Here is a 20,330-nt window from a genome sequence, read left to right as displayed (position 1 = left end):
GATTCCCCCAATGAGTGAGATGCTGATTTGGTGTAGGGCAGCAATAGGTCTCAAGTACTACCAGGCGGTAGTGGAGCCCATTAGCTCAGAGCACAGACCTACACTCTTAACTGCCAGAGAGGTGGTAGATGTACGCAATGGGAGGGTACCCGTACGTCTCCTAAATTGTGGGGAGGATGAAGTTAAATTACCAAGATACCCAACTGTTGCCAGGTTGTATACTGTGAATGATGACGCCATACACACAGTGGAGTTCTTAACCTCATCAGACACAGTGGAGGGTAATGACTCAGAAACTCAGGTGGGGGATTGGTGTCAACAGCTCCATGTTGGGACTGACGCCACTCCTGTCCATCAAAAACAAGGTGTACACAGGGTGGTCCAGGAATACGAACAGGTATTCAGCAAACACCCACTTGATTTTGGGAGGATTAAAGGGGTACAACACCATATACCTTCAGGTGACCATCCACCCATCAAAGAACGTTACAGGCACATACCACCAGCACACTACCAGAAAGCGAAGGAAATGTTGCATGATATGAAGAGAGCAGGGGTAATAAGAGATAGCTGTAGCCCCTGGGCAGCTCCCCTGGTCCTGGTCAGGAAAAAGGATGGAAGCATGAGGATGTGTGTAGATTACAGACAGGTAAATCGCATAACACATAAAGATGCATACCCTTTGCCCTGTATAGAGGAATCCCTGGCTGCACTAAAGTCTGCAAATTACTTTTCTACCCTTGACCTCACTAGTGGGTACTGGCAAATAGCAGTTGCTGAGGAGGACCGGGAGAAGACGGCCTTCACTACCCTGATGGGACTCTGCGAGTTCAACAGTATGCCATTTGGACTCTTCAATGCCGCTGGAACATTCCAGAGATTGATGGAGTGCTGTTTGGGACACCGGAACTTCGAGACCGTGCTGCTATACCTGGATGACGTGATAGTGTACTCCAAGACGTATGAGGACCATTTGAAGCACCTGGCGGAGGTATTCAAGTCGTTATCCTGGTATGGGATGAAATTGAAGCCTTCCAAGTGCCACCTGCTCAAACAGAAGGTTCAGTACCTGGGGCACATCGTTAGTCCAAAAGGAGTAGCACCAGACCCGGAGAAGGTCACTGCCATCCAGAAATGGCCGGAACCAAAGAATCTCAAGGAGGTACGTCAGTTCCTGGGACTGGTCGGTTATTACCGGAGGCTTGTAAACGACTACACCAAGAAGGCAGCGCCTTTGCAAGATCTCCTGGTAGGACAGTCCAACAGAGGCAAACCCCCCCCCTTCCAGTGGGGTAAAGAGCAGGCTGAGTCCTTTGCAGTGATGAAAGAGATCCTGACGGGCGAGGAGATCCTGGCCTACCCTGACTACAGCCAACTTTTCCTGCTGTACACTGATGCCAGCAACGAGGGACTAGGAGCTGAGTTGAGTCAGAAGCAGTATGGTAAGGAGAAGGTGATTGCCTATGCTAGCAGGAAACTTTGTCTGACCGAGAGAAATCCAGAAAACTATAGCTCCTTCAAGTTGGAGTTCCTGGCCTTGGTCTGGGCCATCACTGAACAATTCAAGCACTACCTGGCCTCCAGTAAGTTCACGGCTTATACTGACAACAACCTTTTGACACATCTAGAGACAGCCAAGTTGGGAGCCATGGAACAGCGTTGGATGGCCCGACTGTCAAACAGTTCACCATCAAGTACCAGGCAGGCCACAAGAACGCCAATGCCGATGCCCTATCCAGAATGCCTCACCAGTCGGACAATGAAGAAGAAGTGGATGACCTGTAGGAGATTGAGCTACCTGCCTTCCACAGAAATGGGATGGTCCACGAGCAGCGCACCTCCAGGAGGTATCATAGTAAGACACTAAACCCTTTACCTCATCACAGTTGGAAGGAGACCCAGGACAGCGACCCGGTTGTCAGCCGTATCAAAGAACTGATAACCCAGGAAGGTTCCTCCCTGGAGAAGGACGCTCCTCCACAAGCCAAGCTACTGTGGAATGAGAGAAGCCGGCTGTTCATCTATAGAGAGAAGCTGTGCCGAAGGTATGTCAACCCCAAGACCCATGAGATGGTATGGCAGATCGTAGTGCCCAGGACAGACATCCAGATGGTGTTGGAGGCCTACCACGATCAAGCAGGGCACTTTGGCTGGAAGAAACTGGAAACCCTGCTGAAGGACCGGTTCTACTGGGTTGGAATGCGGAGTTCCATAGAGAGGTGGTGCCGGAATTGTGGGCCCTGTAGCCTTAGAAGAAAAGACTACGGCAGCCAGAAAGCACCCTTGCAGTCCATCAAAACAACCCAGTCCCTGGAGATTGTTGCTCTGGATCACGTCAAGCTGTCACCCAGCAGGTCAGGCTATTCCTATGCACTGACCATGGTGGATCATTATTCCCGGTTCCTGGTGGTACCCCTGTAAAGGATCTGACAGCAGAAACTGCAGCAAGAACGTTCCAAGCATACTTCTGCAGGCCACATGGATACCCGGACAAAGTGCTGATGGATCAAGGCCCTCCCCTTTGAAGCCGAGCTGTTTAAAGAATTCTGTCATCTGCATGGGTGCAAGAAGATCCGGACTACGCCGTATCACTATCAGAGCAATGGTTTGTGTGAGAAAATGAACAACATCATCATAGACCTGCTGAAAACCTTACCCTTGGAAGAAAGGGACCAGTGGCCAGACAAACTACCTGACCTGGTAGATCTGTACAATCACATACCTGTGAGTTCTACTAATTGTACCCCAGCGTACCTCATGAGAGCAATACCCGGAAAGTTGCCCATGGACTTGGAACTCGAAGTGGTAGAACCTGAAGCAGATATGTTCACTGAAGACAATCGGCAAGAGCAGTACAGGAGAGTACAGGCGTGTGTCGAAGACAGTCTAAACCGAGTAAGGGAAAAACAAGAAGAACAGTACAATAAACATGCACCAGCAGAACCCTTGGCATCTGGAGAGATAGTGCTAAAACGGAAGAGGAGAGGTCACAAACTTGATGTGCAGTGGGAAAGAGAACCCTACACTGTGTTAAACTCCAGATTTGACAACAGTAAAACCTGCCTGATTAGTAAAGATGGAGGTAAGACAACCGCAACAGTCTCAAGAGACCATTTGAAAGTGTGCCCAGGTCTACTGAAGACAAGGGAGGAAGAAGTACTTCCTATAGCACCGGAAGAACCCAAGGAAGATGTGCTTCACACAGTTCTAGGACATTTCCCTGCGGACTGGCCTCAACTTGATGGAGCAGTTATTATACCCATAATACACTTCTATCAGCCACAAGAAGAACCTGTGAGCGCTCTGGAAGAACCTGCTCAGGAACAGGAAGAGTCCCCAGTCAGAGGAGGATGACCCGTTGAAGTAGAGCCTGAAGGCCCAGCGGACAGTGCACTTGCCAGTCCCATAGAGAGATTAAGGCAGTTTTATAATCTACCAGCAGATACACCTGCTAGATTAACAGACAGTGCATGCATAGACACTAGTAACACCCCAGTGCTATGAAGGTCCACACGCAGTATACAAGGACAAATCCCTGCCAGGTTTAGGGAATAAGCATTTTAAATAGTTACCCAGTTGGGTACTGCCTATTGTTTATTGTATGAACTGAAATAATATGTGCATTTAGTTACCCGTAAGGGTATAAAGACTTGTAGGCTGAGGACTGTGAGCAGCCAAAAACTGTCCTTGTAAATAGTTGCACTCATCAAAAGTGCCCCCTTATTTGACCATTGAACAAAAACCCGTTTGGCGTGGCCGAAGACGTGGTCCAGCACCTGGATCACTTTATGCCCTGTAGCCACGCCCAGGGCCTACGTTGAGGGTTTTCAGGCGGGTCCCTCATGTTTCTCCTGTTGTTACACTTTCATAGGTGAAATGGACACCTGGTGACGGGACATACTGTAACTTTATTATTGTTATTGTTATTATTATTATTGTTGTAACCTGTTACAAAATGCTTCAGTCCAGGAGTACTGAATTGTACTAGGGGGGAATGTGGCACCCTGCTGTTCACAGGTACCACAGGACCCAAAAGGGTGCATGGACGGACTTCTCCACAAGAATCCCTCATTACAAACAAACACCTCCACGCTTCCACCTCAAACCACCAGAGGGAGCCCTGTTAGGGCTATATATATGGAGGGTGGAGCCAGGCAGTTCAGTCAGTCAGAGAGTTAGTCTGAGGAGAGCATGCTGACGCTGAGAGCAGCGAAGATACAGCACGGCTGCTGCTGTATTGAGGGCCCCGAGTGTGGCCGAAGGAAAAGAGGAGAGGAGAGAGGAGTTGAGGGGGCAGAGGAGCATCATAGGCTCACCCCGAGTATACAAACTGGACACTGGGTCCGCGCCTACAGGGTCCCTTTCTACCCAGTAGGGATCACCGGCATACCAGGAGGACTACAAGTCCCTGGCCGACCTGAAGCTAAACCCATTACAGGACCAGGAACCACGAAGACCCCGGCGCCCAGGGATAGTGGTTGCCAGCGGAAGGTCCTACTACCAAGCGACAGGTGAAGAGAGCAACACGACACAGAAGCTAGGCCTAGTTGCAGGCTGGCCAGGAGCTTAGGGAGAGGGAGACACGGACCAGGAGGCCCTATACCCGCTCACTGGAGAGAAGTCCTGAAGTGCACCCTTCCTACCGAGTACCCTGGACCGTACCTGACATCCGCACCAGTAAAGGTATTGAAGCGAATCCCCTGTCTCTGTCAGTTACTCCTGCTGCGCCATTCCGACTGCAATACAAGCCCCAGCATCACCACCCACCATCAAGCTCTACACTGCCCTGAGGCCCGCTCCACCTGTGGGGAGCTGTTCCATCCTAGCTGCCCTATCAACTGCCTCAGAGATCTGCAGCAGCGCTGGTGCAAATTACCAGAAACCACAGGTGGCGTCACGATCAAACTACAAATCCCATATAAACTATCCCCTTTTTGTTGACCGCCCTGGGCCACGGACCGGGCCAGCCACTGTGACATATTCCCCCCAGTATCCATAGGCCCGGATACCGAATACCCCACTGCCCTGGGGGCGCGTCATATGCAATAAAACTGTTTTTATATATTACTAAAATCTGCAATACCAGTATGATTTCCTTAGTGGCTAAGTTCCCTATATGATGGTTTTGGGAGTAACAGACTGACTTTAAGACTGGCTGTACTGATCATTTGATTGGTAAAGAGACTAGTGTTGAGCAAGCATGTTTGCTACTGCTCGGTGCTCGCCCGAGCATCTCACTGCTCGAGATGTTCGGAGCTCGCCGAGTATTTCCGAGGTTGCTCGGCGGGAGCTCGGGTCTCCTCCCTGCATGTTTGGCGCTCTTTAGAGCGCCAATCAACATGCAGGGATTGCCTGCCACTCATTGTAATGACGTAGCGATGTTGGTTGTGGGCATTACAGTGACTGGCTGGCCACACAGCGTGATCAGGTGTATATCAGACCTGGCGCCGCCATGCTCGTCACAGTCACTCCAGAATAAGACAGTGTAAGGAGAGGTGCTACTGTATCAGGGAGAGATTTGCTTGTTTCTAGTTAGTGTAGGTATACCAAATTATATAAGAGACATATATACAGTATACCTCAACAAACAGTCCTTCTGAGGATTAATCCATCTGCAGAGATATCAGGCAGGCAGGGTATATAGGCAGGCAGGCAGGGTATATAGCAGACTGCAGTGCATAGAGCACAAGAGGCTCTATTCCAGATCTGTCTGCTGCTGCTGCTGCTGTTAGATATTTCTAGGCAAAGGCCCAGGACTGAGGGGCCAGGAATATTTTTTTTGGGATCTTAATCCTCATTATTAGCTTAAAAAGCAATATAGAGAACACTGTTGATCTGCGCCATTTGCTTGTTGGCACTGCAGAATACAGCCAGGTCCTTTCCTTATTACAGCGCTAAAAATCCAGCTATTTAAAACTGTGGTTTGTCCGTCACACGGATCACATATAATTGTGCTGAAAATACTGCCATTTCTGGCTTCCATTAAAAAATTTTTCAGTGTGTCAGTGAAGCAATTGACACCAGATTGCTGTTCAAAATAGTTACCTACAGGCCAGGTATTTAAAACTGTGTTTTCTCCGTCACACGGAACACATATACGTGTTCAGAAAATACTGCCATTTCTGGCCTCCATTAAAAATTTGTTTCAGAGTGTCAGTGAAGCAATTGACACCAGATTGCTGTTCAAAATAGTTGACTCGCCCAGGGGGATATATGGGGGAGACTCGGTACCCGGGCCTTTACCTTCTTTGCAGGATAGCACGGCAGTCGGCTCCCGGGCCCATCCTCTGGGTCACTCTTTAAAAGGGGTTTTAGTGTTTTTGTTAACAGTTTGTCTTGTGACGCCACCTGTGGTTTCTGGTAGTAGTTACCAGCGCTGCTGTATACCTCCTGGGGTGATGGGATGGCAGCTGGGATGTTTCTGCTCCCCACAGGCAGAGCGGACCCCCGGGGCAGGGTTGATGGATGGGATGCAGGTGAGAGATGGCCCGGTCAGGTCAGGGGGAATGATGGACACGCACACAGGGGACTCGCTTTAGTACCTTTACTGGTGTAACCGCAGGTATGGTCCAGGGTACTTGCTAGGAAGGGTGCACTTCAGGACTCTCCCAAGTGAGCGGGTATAAGGCCTCCTGATCCGTGTCTTCCTCTCTCTAAGCTTCTGGCCAGCCTGGAACTTGGTCTAGCTTCTATGTTGTGTTGCTCTCTCACCTGACCGCTTGGTAGTAGGACTTTTCTTTGGCAACCACTATTCCTGGACGCCAGGGCCTTCGTGGTTCCTAGTCCTGTATTTGATGGTAGCTTCAGGATGACCAGGTGTCTGGAAGCCTCCTGGTATGCCGGTTGTCCCTACTGGGTATAGAGGACCCTGTAGGTGCAGACCCGGTGTCTGGATTGTGTCTTGGGGCGAGCCTGTGATGCTCCTCTGCCCCCTTAACTCCTCTCTCCTTTCTCTTTGCCTCGGCCACACTCGGGGCCCTCAACACACAGCAGCTCACGTGCTGCTTCTTCACTGGTCTAAGTGCCAGCACTCTGTCTGACTACCTAACTCCACCCTCCGTATATATATCCCTAACAGGGCTCCCTGTATGAGGTGGAAGGGTGGAGATGTCTGTTTGTAGTGAGGGCCTCTTGTGGAGAAGTCCATCCATGCACCCTTTAGGGTCATGTGGTACCTGTAGTAGCAGGGTGCCACATAGTTACCTACAGGCCAGGTATTTAAAATTGCATTTTCTCCGTCACACTGATCACATATAGGTTTTCAGAAAATACTGCCATTTCTGACCTCCATTAATTTTTTTTTTCACTTTGTCAGTGAAGTTTTTGACACCGATTTGCTGTTCAAAATAGTTACCTACAGGCCAGATATTTAAAATTGTGTTTTCTCCGACACACGGATCACATATACGTTTTCAGAAAATACTGCCATTTCTGACCTCCATTAACCACTTTACAGCCTGTGATGTATTAGTACGCACCAGGCTGTCACCCCCTGTTCATCGCAGGCTCCGGCGCTAAGCCCACCTTGAACAGGGGACATGTCAGCTGATTATTACAGCTGACATGTGCCCGCAACAGCCGCGAGTGAAATCACGATCCACCCGCAGCTGTTAACATGTTAAATGCAGCTGTCAATCTCTGACAGCGGCATTTAACATTGCCGCGCCGGAAGCGCTCACTTACCCCACCCATCGGTGACCCCGTCACGTGATCGCGGGTCACTGATGGGTGAGCATGACAACCATGGGTCTGCAGCAGACCCCAGTGGTTGTCATCTGCTGATTGCTATGAGCGCCACCTAGTGGTCGGCGCTCATAGCACAGGACCATTTCTGCTACATAGAGGTGATCTGCTCATCACCTCTATGTAGCAGAGGCGATCAGACAAGTGCTGCTTCTAGTCTCCTATGGAGACTATAGAAGCATGCAAAAAGTGAAAAAAAAAGTTTTAAAAAATATTAAAAATATTAAAAAATTAAAAAAGTTTAAATCACCTCCCTTTCGCCCCATTCAAAATAAAATAATAATAAAAAAACCCACATACACATATTTGGTATCGCCACGTTCAAAATCACCCGATCTATCAAAATAAAAAAGAATTAATCCGATCGGTAAATGGCGTAATGAGAAAAAATTCTAAACGCCAGAATTACGTTTTTTGATTGCCACAGCATTGCAATAAAATGCAATAACGGGCGATCAAAACATCGGATCTACCCCAAAATGGTATCAATAAAAACTTCAACTTGGCGCACAAAAAATAACCCCTCACCTGGCCCCATATCCCGAAAAATGGAGACGCTACGGGTCTTGGAAAATGGCGCCATTTTTTTTTTTAGCACAGTTTGGAATTTTTGTTCACCACTTAAATAAAAAAGAACCTATACATGTTTGGTGTCTACAAACTCGTAATGACCTGGAGAATAAGAATGGTAGGTCAGTTTTAGCATTAAGTGAATGTGGTAAAAAAAATAAAAAAAAACATCTGTGGTATTGCACTTTTTTTTTGCAATTTCACAGCACTTGGAATTTTTTTCCTGTTTTTCCGTACACGATATGGTAAAACCAGTAATGTCGTTCAAAAGTACAACTCATTCCGCAAAAAATAAGCCCTCATACTGCCATATTGACCAAAAAAATAAAAACGCTATGGCTCTGGGAACAAGGGGAGCAAAAAACGAATATGCAAAGATGGAAAATCCCAGGGTTGCGAAGGGGTTAAAAATTTGTTTCAGTGTGTCAGTGAAGCAATTAACAACAGATTGCTGTTCAATATAGTTACCTACAGGCCAGGTATTTAAAACTATATTTTCTCCATCAAACGGATCACATATACGTTTCCAGAAAATACTGCCATTTCTGACCTCCATTAAAAATTTGTTTCAGTGTGTCAGTGAAGCGATTGACACCACATTGCTGTTCAAAATAGTTACCTACAGGCCAGGTATTTAAAACTGTGGTTTGTCCGTCACACGGATCATATATAAGTTCGCTCCAAATTCAGTCATTTGTTGTTAGCGTGGAACATATTGTCCTCCATTTAAAATGGGCAAAGCACGTGGCAAGGGATGGCGAACTGGACGTGATGGTGATGATAGTGCATGCAGAGGCCGAGGCCGTGGGCAAGCTGAAATTGTGCCACAACAAACACCCACATCTTCTCGCTTGACCTTCCTGTCCCAATTAATAGGGGACCGCAGAACACCACTATTGAACACAGAGCAGTGTGAAAAGGTTATTGGTTGGATGGCAGATAATGCTTCCAGTCACTTAGCCACCACCACCACCATCACCACCTTGTCTTCCACACAGTCAAGTCTCAGTAGCTGTGAGTCTGGACCGCATATTCCTCACCCTGAACCTCCTTCCTCCCAACATGACAATTGCCCAAAAACAACTGATGCCACACTTGGACACTCCGAAGAGCTGTTCACTTTTCCATTTATAGATTTGGGCCTCTCGCCCGGTCCACTTGAAGCGGGGCAAGAGGAGATCGCATGTAGCGATGCCCAAATATTTGAGCAGCCACGGTCACACGAAGGCGATGGTGAGAAAGTGTCACAAGAGGTGGACGGTGATGAGACACAATCGCCAGAAAGTCAGGAGGAGGACCAGAGTGCGGAAGTGGAAGACGAGGTGGTGGATGATATAGTAACTGACCCAACCTGGCAGGAGGACATGCAGCGCGAGGAGATCAGCACACAGGGGGGGGGCAGGCAGAGCACCCCAACAGGCAGGAAGAAGCAGTGTGGTGGCCGCAGAAAGAAGGTAGGCAACCGATCCCTGTAACACCAACACGAAGGAAGTTGACAATACAACTGTTAGGTCTTCCCGAGTCTGGTTATTTTTTAAAGATTCTGCCAATAACCTCAAAAAGGCCATTTGCACCACCTGCCAGGCCAGCATCAGCAGGGGTGGCAAAACGACAAGCCTAACCACCACCAGCATGATCAGGCACATGGCAGCAAAGCACCCGACCTTGTGGGCCGAACCCCATGGTCCAGGAACAGTGTCTGCGGGTGACACCATTGCTTCTTCCGCTGTTGTGCATGCAAGCAAATCCCCTGTCCATGGTGCATGCGAAGATGCCTCCTGCCCTGCACCTGTGGTTGCACTCTCTCAAGTAGCAGCATCAGGAAGCACGTCCATGTCTGTGTCCCAGCGCAGCGTTCAGTTGTCCATACCCTAGTCCTTGGAACGCAAGCACAAATACGCAGTGTAGCATCGGTGTCTCTGCCTCCTGCCATATTTAAGGCACCTCCTCCAAAATGGAGGTGCCCGAGCAAAAGTTGTTGCACAAGTATACTTACCTCTGCTTCAGCCCTCAGGTCCCATTGCCAGCCTGACTACCAGTCCTGTCTGCCAGCTTGTCTACTCTCCAGACCGACAGTCTGTCTCTGGTCATCCGCCAGTCTGTCTATGGGCAAGTCCATCTGCTTACCAGGAAGCTCCTGCTAGTTACCTGCCTGCTACTTGCCGTGGCTGCTAACCCGCTCACCTGGGAGCGCTCGCCTGCTACCCATCTGTTACCTGCTAGCCTACCTGGAGGCTCTGCCGTCACTTGCTGTGACCACCTGCCTGGTAAACCTAGAGACTCCTACTTGCTGTGCTGTCACGTACCGTGACCACCTGTCAACTAACCAGAGACTTCTGCCTGCTTACTGTGTCCATCCGTCATACCGGTCAGTCCCAGCCATCTGACCCGTGGGAGCCACCTGCTCTCTTACAAGGTCGTCCCCAGAGTAGCACCTGGTCCCTCTGCCCGGATCCTCCCTGGTCACGGAGTCGTTAGCCGCCGTCCGACCAGGGTCGGTTTGGGTTGATACTTAGTTACGCCCCTCTGGGTCCCTCCTTGCACCGCGGCACAGAGGTCCCACCACCCGGACCCGTAACAGTTTGCTCGGGCCATGGAACCTGGTGGCACCCAAGCTCCCTCGCTCTCTGACCTATACCACAAAGTCTCTCGTCAGAGATCCCAACAGGAATCCATCCTGAACCACCTGCGGAATGTCAACTCCCGCCTGGACACACTGACTGCTCCACCAGTACCCGCCTCTAGTTGCACGACTCGCACCCCGGCAGCACCGCTGCCCATCAATACCATGGTATCCGGCCCTGGTCCCCGGCTTTCTGCACCGCCTCGTTTTGGTGGAGACCCCGCCTTGGCTCGAGGTTTCATAAACCAGTGCACCCTGCACTTTGAACTCTTGGCACATCAGTTTATCTCCAACCGGGCCAAAGTGGCATTCATCATGTCCCATCTCACTGGGGAGGCACTGGCTTGGCTAAATCCCCTGTGGGAGAGAGGGGATCCCCTGGTGTCCGACCTGTCATCTTTCCTCACTGCTTTCCGGAAAGTGTTCGATGAACCGGGATGTAAGACCTCATCAGCCTCCTCTCTGCTACGTCTCCGCCAAGGGAGTCTCACCGTGGGCCAATATGCCATACGGTTCCGTAATCCGCACCCTCGCTTCTGAGCTTGCCTGGGATAACAAGGCCCTGGTGTCCGTCTTCTGGGAGGGCCTTTCCGGTCGGATTAAAGACGAGCTCGCCAGTCGGGACATTCCTACCATCCTGGATGACCTGGTGTCGCTGGCTACCCGGATTGACATCCGGTTTCAAGAGCGCACCAAAGAGACCACCCGTGAGAGAAGGTTTCCCTGCCTTGCTTCTACTTTCCAGAGACCTCTCTCCTCATCTGTCACTCCCCGGGTGCACTCACCCGAGCCCATGCAGATCGACCAGACCAAGATGGTCAAATGTCGCCAAGAGTCACGCCGAGCTAAGGGGAGCTGTTTGTGGCAGTAAGGAACACCTGATCCGTCCCTGCCCGGAGAGGCCGGGAAACTCCAGTGTCTAGCAGCGCTCGGAGAGGTCGCCCTAGACAAAATTAAGCCCTCTCCATCCCTGACTTTGTCTGTCTCTATCTCCTGGGGAGAGAACAGTCACTTTGAACTTGCCCACCTGGATTCTGGAGCTGCTGGAAGCCTCATTTCCCAGTCCCTGGTTGAGAAATACCGTATTCCCACCAAGTCTCTGGCTGAACCATTGTCAGTCGCCTTCCGGTGACCATCCTGCTCGTCGCGGAACCCATAACCCTGCAGGTGGGAATTCTGCACTCTGAGAAAATCTCCTTCCATGTGCTACCCGGACTCTCTCACTCCCTATTGCTAGGCCTACCTTGGCTCCAGACACATGAACCCGTGTTGAACTAGCAATCCGGTGAAGTACTCCGGTGGGGGCCGGACTGCCATAAGACCTGCCTGGTTCCGGTTCATCCACCACCTACCCCAGCTAATTTACCCGGTCTTCCGGCTCCTTACTGGCCCAATGCTGATGTCTTTGGTAAAAAGGAAGCAGAGACATTGCCACCTCATAGGCCATATGATTGCCCGATCGACCTGGTACCTGGCGCCACTCCACCCCGTGGGTGTATTTACCCGTTGTCTGCGGCCAAAACCCGGGCCATGTCTGAGTACATTGAAGAGAATCTGGCTAGGGGATTCATCCGGAAGTCTACCTCCCCGGCTGGAGCCGGATTCTTCTTTGTCAAATAAAAGGATGGCTCGCTACGCCCCTGTATTGACTATAGAAAACTCAGTCAGATCACGGTAAAGAATAAAAAACCCCTGCCACTCATCTCTGAGTTGTTTGACTGCCTTAAAGGCGCCAGGATCTTTTCCAAGCTGGATCTACATGGAGCATATAAACTGGTCCGTATCCGGCAAGGAGACGAGTGGAAGACGGCATTCAATACCCGGGACGGTCACTATGAGTACCGTGTGATGCCCTTCGGTCTCTGCAATGCTCCCGCCGTCTTCCAAGAACTGGTCAACGACATCTTCCGTGATCTTCTTTACTCCTGCATGGTGGTATACCTGGATGACATCTTGGTCTTCTCTCCGGATCTTCCCACACACCAGAGGGATGTTCATCAGGTCCTGCTTAGGCTCAGGCAGAACCACCTCTATGCTAAATACGAGAAGTGCCTCTTCGAGCAGACCTCTCTTCCATTCCTGGGCTATGTTATCTCCCAGACAGGCTTGCGAATGGATCCCGAGAAACTCTCTGCTGTCCTAAAGTGGCCCCGTCCGGAGGGGTTGAAGGCGATTCAGCGATTCCTGGGCTTCGCCAATTACTATCGTCTCTTCATTCCACACTTCTCGTCCTGGACGACTCCCATATCTGCGCTCACCCGTAAGGGGGCAAATCCCAAGGTATGGTTGCCCGAAGCCAAGGAGGCCTTCCTTTCCTTAAAGCAAACCTTCTCTTCTGCCCCAGTACTGCACCGTCCGGACTGCAATAAACAATTCTACCTGGAGGTTGATGCTTCCTCCTCCAGAGCCGGAGCGGTGCTCACCCAAAAATCTTCTACCGGGAGAATGGTAACCTGTGGCTTCTTCTCCAAAATCTTCTCCTCATCCGAGCGCAACTACTCCATAGGAGACCAAGAATTGCTAGCGCTGGAGGAGTGGAGCTACCTGCTTGAGGGGGCTCTATACCCGGTGATCATCTATACGGATCATAAAAATCTGGCATATCTCCAGAAAGCCCAAAAACTCAATCCGCGTCAGGCCCGGTGGTCTTTGTTCTTTGCCCGCTTCGACTTCATCCTACATTTCCGCCCGGCGGACAAGAATGTCAAAGCCGATGCCTTGTCCCGATCCTTCCTGTCCTCCGATCTAGAGGAGGAGCCTATGCACATCATCGATCCCTCCAAGGTGATGAATGTGGCCCCCTTGGATGTAACTCATCTTCCACCCGGTAAGACGTTTGTAGCGGTTCCAGACTGTAAGAAGGTTCTTCGCTGGGGTCATTATTCGAAACTAGCTGGCCATGCTGGCCAAAAGAAGACCTTCCAGCTCATTACCAGGCATTACTGGTTGCCTACCCTGTTTAAGGATGTGGTAGACTTCGTCTCAGCCTGTTCATCTTGTGCCCGCAACAAAGTTCCCAGACACTTACCAGCCGGTCATCTCCTGCCTCTTCCCGTACCTGCTGCCCCGTGGCAACACATTGCTATGGACTTTATTACCGATCTCCCTATTTATGCCGGTTGTACAGTCATTTGGGTGGCCGCTTTTCTAAAATGGCCCACTTCATTCCTCTGCCAGGTCTCCCGTCTGCATCTGAGTTAGCTAAGGACTTCGTTCACCATATCTTTCGTCTCCATGGCCTACCCCTCCACATCGTGTCGGATCGAGGGGTTCAGTTCACCTCACGCTTTTGGAGAGCTACCTGTAAGCTGCTGGATGTCACCCTGGATTTCTCCTCCGCTTACCACCCTCAGTCCAATGGTCAAGTATAGCGGATCAACCAGATCCTTACCAGCTACCTCCGTCACTTTGTCAATGCCCACCATACTGATTGGGTGGACCTCCTACCATGGGCCGAATTCTCTTATAACAATCATGAGAGCGAATCCACTTCCAAGTCCCCGTTCTTTATTGTCTATGGCCAACACCCCCGGATTCCGTTTCCCGTCTCCGCTTCTGTGGACAATCCTGCTGCGGAGTCCCTGGTCAGTGATTTTTCCACTATTTGGGAGAATACTAGATCCGCACTTCTTCAGTCTTCCGAGCGGATGAAGAGATTTGCTGACAAAAGACGTCTGCATCCGCCTCAATTCCGTCTGGGAGACAAGGTTTGGCTCTTCTCCAAACATGTGCGGCTCAAAATACCCTCCTACAAGATGGGTCCTCGGTTCATCGGTCCATTTGAGGTCCTTAAACAGATCAATCCAGTGGCCTACAAGTTGAAGCTTCCACCCACCCTACGCATTCCCAACTCCTTCCACGTATCTCTCCTCAAACCTGCTGTCTTTAACTCTTTCTCCAATAATTCAGGTACTCCTCCTGCTTCGGTTGCTGCTGAGGACGTTTTTGAGGTAGAGAATATTCTGGCCACCAAGAGGGTAAGAGGGAAAACCTTTTTTCTGGTGGATTGGAAGGGGTTTGGCCCAGAGGAGAGAACTTGGGAACCCAGGGAGAACATCCACGCCCCGCTTCTCCTTAAAAAATTTCTTGTCAACCTAAAAAAGAGGGGGCGTAAAGGGGGAGGTACTGTAGCATCGGCGTCTCTGCCTCCTGCCAGGCAGAGACGCCGTCCCTCTCGCCTCCCTGCTCCCCGTCCTCCAGCTCTCCTATTCCTGCAGCGGCCGGCGCGCGCTCTTTCCCGGGCACTGTGCTTACGGCGCGCACGCTCCCTCTCTCTTAAAGGGGCCGCGCGCGCCGTCCTAAGGAGTTCCCAGCCAATAGCCGGAGGACCTCCCATATTTAAGGCACCTCCTCGAAAATGGAGGTTCCCGAGCAAAAGTTGTTGCACAAGTATACTTACCTCTTCTTCAGCCCTCAGGTCCCATTGCCAGCCTGACTACCAGTTCTGTCTGCCAGCTGGTCTACTCTCCAGCCCGACAATCTGTCTCCGGTCATCCGCCAGTCTGTCTATGGGCAAGTCCATCTGCTTACCAGGAAGCTCCTGCTAGTTACCTGCCTGCTACCTGCCGTGCCTGCTAACCCGCTCACCTGGGAGCGCTCGCCTGCAACCCGTCTGTTACCTGCTAGTCTACCTGGAGGCTCTGCCGTCACTTGCTGTGACCACCTGCCTGGTAAACCTAGAGACTACTACTTGCTCTGCTGTCACATACCGTGACCACCTGTCAGCTAACCAGAGACTTCTGCCTACTTGCTGTGTCCATCCGTCATACCGGTCAGTCCCAGCCATCTGACCCGTGGGAGCCACCTGCTCTCTTACAAGGTCGTCCCCAGAGTAGCACCTGGTCCCTCTACCCGGATCCTTCCTGGTCACAGAGTCGTTAGCCGCCGTCCGACCAAGGTTGGTTCGGGTTGATACTTTGTTACGCCCCTCTGGGTCCCTCCTTGCACGGTGGTACAGAGGTTCCACCACCCGGACCCGTAACACGCAGCCAAAGCCCCACAGGCCACAGTACAAAATTCCCACATTTCATGACTGCTTGCGCTCGAAATGTTGCCTTTTAGGCTCGTGGAGATAGAAGCATTCTGCAACCTGATGGTGGCGGCCGTCCCTCAGGACTCGGTCCCCAGCCGCCACTATTTCTCCCGGTGTGCCATCCTCGCATTACACAAGCATGTGTCCCAAAACATTAGCCGTGCCCTCAACAACGCAGTTACCGGGAAAGTCCACCTAACCACGGACACGTGGACAAGTGCTTTTGGACAGGGATGGTACATCTCGCTAACGGCACATTAGGTTAACATAGTGGAAGCCGGGACCCAGTCGGAACTGGGGACGGAACACGTCCTCCCGACGCCAAGGATTGCGGGCCCTAGGTCAATCAGGGTTGCCCCCACAGTTTACAGCTCCTGCACCTCATCCTCCTCAGCCTCCTCCTCCTCTTCAGCCACCATCTCTTAAATGACCACATCAGCCACAAGCTGGAAGCACTGCAGCACTGCCTCGGCCAAGCGGCAACAGGCTGTGCTGAAGCTAATATGCTTAGGTGACAAACCGCACAATGCTGAAGAGTTGTAGACAGCTCTAATAGAACAGGCAGATCTGTGGCTTATACTGCTGAACCTACAGCCAGGCATGGTCATGTGTGACAATGGCCGGAACCTGGTGGCAGCTCTGAGGCGAGGCAAGCTCACACATGTACCATGCCTGGCCCATGTGCTTAACCTCATGGTTCAGCAGTTTCTCAAATCCTACCCGAAGCTGCCGGATCTGCTTGTTAGAGTACGGTGCCTGTGTGCCCATTTTAGAAAGTCACCTACAGTTTCCGCCGCCCTTCCGCCGTGTTTCAGCAGCGTTAACAGCTCTCTGCTCACAATCAAAGAGGATGCATTGCAGACGGAACACGATGAGATGGAGCAAGGTACCATACATGTGATTGGACACAGCCCAGCCTCATGTCATCCTAACGTGGATTGGGTGACAATGAGGAAGAGGAGGAGGAGGAGGAAGAACAGGAGCTAGTTTCATGTGCTAGAGACGGTACTACCTTCACAACTGTCATACCGTCTGTTCAGCGTGGATGGCCGTAGGACAGAGAGGAGGAGGAGGAGAGCATGGTCAGTCGTCCTCTTGGTGAGGACATGGAAGTCTTGCCTGATAGCAGTCTGGCACGCATGGCTGAGTTTATGTTACGCTGCCTTTCCCATGACCTTCGCGTTCTCAAAATTTTGGGTGACAGTCATTACTGGTTGGTGACACTTCTAGACCCACGCTACAAGGAGAACTTTATATCTCTTATTCCTGAGGCAGACAAGTCTACAAAAATGGGGCAGTACCAGAAGGCCCCTGTTGCGGAACTATTAAAAAAATTCCCATCTGAAAACGCTGGCGGCAGAGGGCACACTTCATTGGACAACCAAGGAGTACAGGCGAGAGAGACACAACTTCAATCCAGCAAAGGCAGGGGAACACTGTCAAAGTTCTGGGAGAGTTTTTTCAGACCCTCCCATCGCACAGGCCCTGAGGCGCGGGGTACCCTCACAATGAATGCAAAGTTTGGGAAGATGCTGAGGGAGTACCTTACCGATCGTACCAATGTCCTCCGTGATTCCTCTGTGCCTTATAATTATTGGGTATCCAAGCTGGATACGTGGAGTGAACTGGCTCTCTATGCCTTGAAGGTCCTGGCCTGCCCTGCTGTCAGCGTTTTATCAGAGCGGGTTTTTAATGCCGCTGGTGGAATTATAACTGATAAGCGCATCCGCCTGTCAACTGAAAAGCTGCCTCTTATAAAAATGAAAAAGGGCTCGATTGGGCCAGACTTCTCAACACCACCGAATGATAGCAGTGTAACATAAACTCAAAACCAGTGTCTTTTCTTGGGAGGTGTATTCCCATGCACCTTTTCACACCCACACATTGGTATATGCTTCCTGATTTTGTCTATTTGCTCTTGTCTCCTCCTTCTCCTCATCCTCCACCACCATATTATCACCAGGGTGCCGTGGTCCGTGATGCAACACCCACATAATTTTTTTAAAGGGTGTTTATGATGCTCGTAAAAAAATTTTTTTATACAGTATGTTCATGTATACCCCCCAGGGGTAAATGTTTGTCAGCCCATACACTTAGTGCATGGGCATTACAAGTATAGGAGGCCCGGTCCTTTCTAATGGGAACATTTTTTTATGAGGCCCTCCTCCACGTCTCTTCCAAGGGGCATTGAAGTGCCTCCAAATTTTTGGCAGCCCTTGCATTCACTGTATAGGCCAACACTATGGGAGACTCTCTCCTTTCTAATGGGAATTTGTCGTTACTGTGGCCCTGCTCTGTGTGTCTTTAAATTCTTAGTGGGGTTTTTCCTAAAATTGGCCAGCCGTTGGACTCACTGCATACCCTATAACTGTATAGCAGACCCTCTCCTTTCTAATGGGAACATGTCGGACCTTGTTAGTGTGGCCCTGCTCCGTGTGTCTTTAAATTCTTAGTGGGGTTTTTCCTAAAATTGGTCAGCCTTTGGACTCACTGCATACCCTATAACTGTATAGCAGACCCTCTCCTTTCTAATGGGAACATGTCGTACCTTGTTACTGTGGCCCTGCTCTATGTGTCTTTAAATTCTTAGTGGGGTTTTTCCTAAAATTGGTCAGCCGTTGGACTCACTGCATACCCTATAACTGTATAGCAGACCCTCTCCTTTCTAATGGGAACATGTCGTACCTTATTACTGTTGCCCTGCTCCATGTGTCTTTAAATTCTTAGTGGGGTTTTTCCTAAAATTGGTCAGCCGTTGGACTCACTGCATACCCTATAACTGTATAGCAGACCCTCTCCTTTCTAATGGGAACATGTCGTACCTTGTTACTGTGGCCCTGCTCTATGTGTCTTTAAATTCTTAGTGGTGTTTTTCCTAAAATTGGTCAGCCGTTGGACTCACTGCATACCCTATAACTGTATAGCAGACCCTCTCCTTTCTAATGGGAACATGTCGTACATTGTTACTGTGGCTCTGCTCCATGTGTCTTTAAATTCTTAGTGGGGTTTTTCCTAAAATTGGTCAGCCGTTGGACTCACTGCATACCCTATAACTGTATAGCAGACCCTCTCCTTTCTAATGGAAACATGTCGTACCTTGTTACTGTGGCCCTGCTCTATGTGTCTTTAAATTCTTAGTGGGGTTTTTCCCAAATTTTGGCAGCCCTTGCAGTCACAGCATGGGTATTACCACTATAGGAGACCCGCTCCTTTATAATGGGAACATTTTTTTTACTGAGACCCTCCTCTATGTCTCTTCAAAGAGGTATTGGGTTGCGTCCAAATTTTTGGCAGCCCTTGCAGTCACTGGATACGCAATAACAGTATAGGAGACCCACTTGTTAATAATGGGAACAACAAAGCATAACCGGCTGATGGTTCTCTAACAATAGCTAGGGCCGACTGCTGGCCTTTTAAGAATAGTAAGGGCCGTCTGATGTCCCTGTAAAAATAGGCTTTATGACTTTCAGAGTCCCTCCATCATGAATAAAAAAGGATATGTCTGATGATCTGTCACACACCACATTGCCAGATAAGGTTGTAAAATGTTAAAATGACATTTCCCGGTGAATGCATTTATCTTAAAAAATAACGTAAAAAAACAAAACAATAGGATCTTTCTTTAGTATAAAAAACAGTGTCACGAATTTAACCTCAATGTAATCACATTGTTCAGCTCATGCACCTCCTCCTCCATCTCCGAAATGACCACATCAGTCACAAGCTGACAGCACTGCAGCACTGCCTTGGCCAATCGGCAACAGGCTGTGCTGAAGATAACATGCCTAATGCTTAATTGACAAACCGCCCAGCGATGCAGAGTTGTTGGAAGCAGTAACACAGCACGCTGATCTGTGGCTCTCACCGCTGAACATACAGCTAGGCATGGTCATGTGTGACAATGGGCGGAACCTGGTGACGGAGAAATGACAGCCTCTATGCCAGTCCTTTCACTGAGCTAAAGAATATGGCTGTGGTGAAATACAACTCCCACTGAAAAGCTGTTTCAGATTGAAAAACATACCAGGGGATTTGATTCTGAGGGCTAACCTTTCTCACCTGCTCAAGAGCCCCATAGCAGCTGCAAAGTTAGCGCTATCATGAGCTCTCCTGAGGTAGAAGCCAAGGCACACCAAAGAATTCTCTGGTGGGACCGTCCAACCCTGCCGAGAAGCAGTCCTGGCTCATCTGGATTCTGGAACTTGCCTGGTACCATCTGGTTTCTGCTTCCAGATGTGCCGCAACCCAGCCTCAGCTACTTCCTCAACACACGTTCTGACTGTCCGTCTCATTGGCGCCAAATCTCCTCCCATTTTGGTGCGCTGGCCTTTTATACAAGGGAGCTGCGTCATCAAGGTCACT

Source organism: Phyllobates terribilis, unplaced genomic scaffold (genome assembly GCF_046119375.1).
Source record: "Phyllobates terribilis strain yellow unplaced genomic scaffold, ASM4611937v1 Scaffold_12__6_contigs__length_324123572, whole genome shotgun sequence".
Lineage (NCBI taxonomy): Eukaryota > Metazoa > Chordata > Amphibia > Anura > Dendrobatidae > Phyllobates > Phyllobates terribilis.
This window is presented reverse-complemented; position numbering follows the sequence as displayed.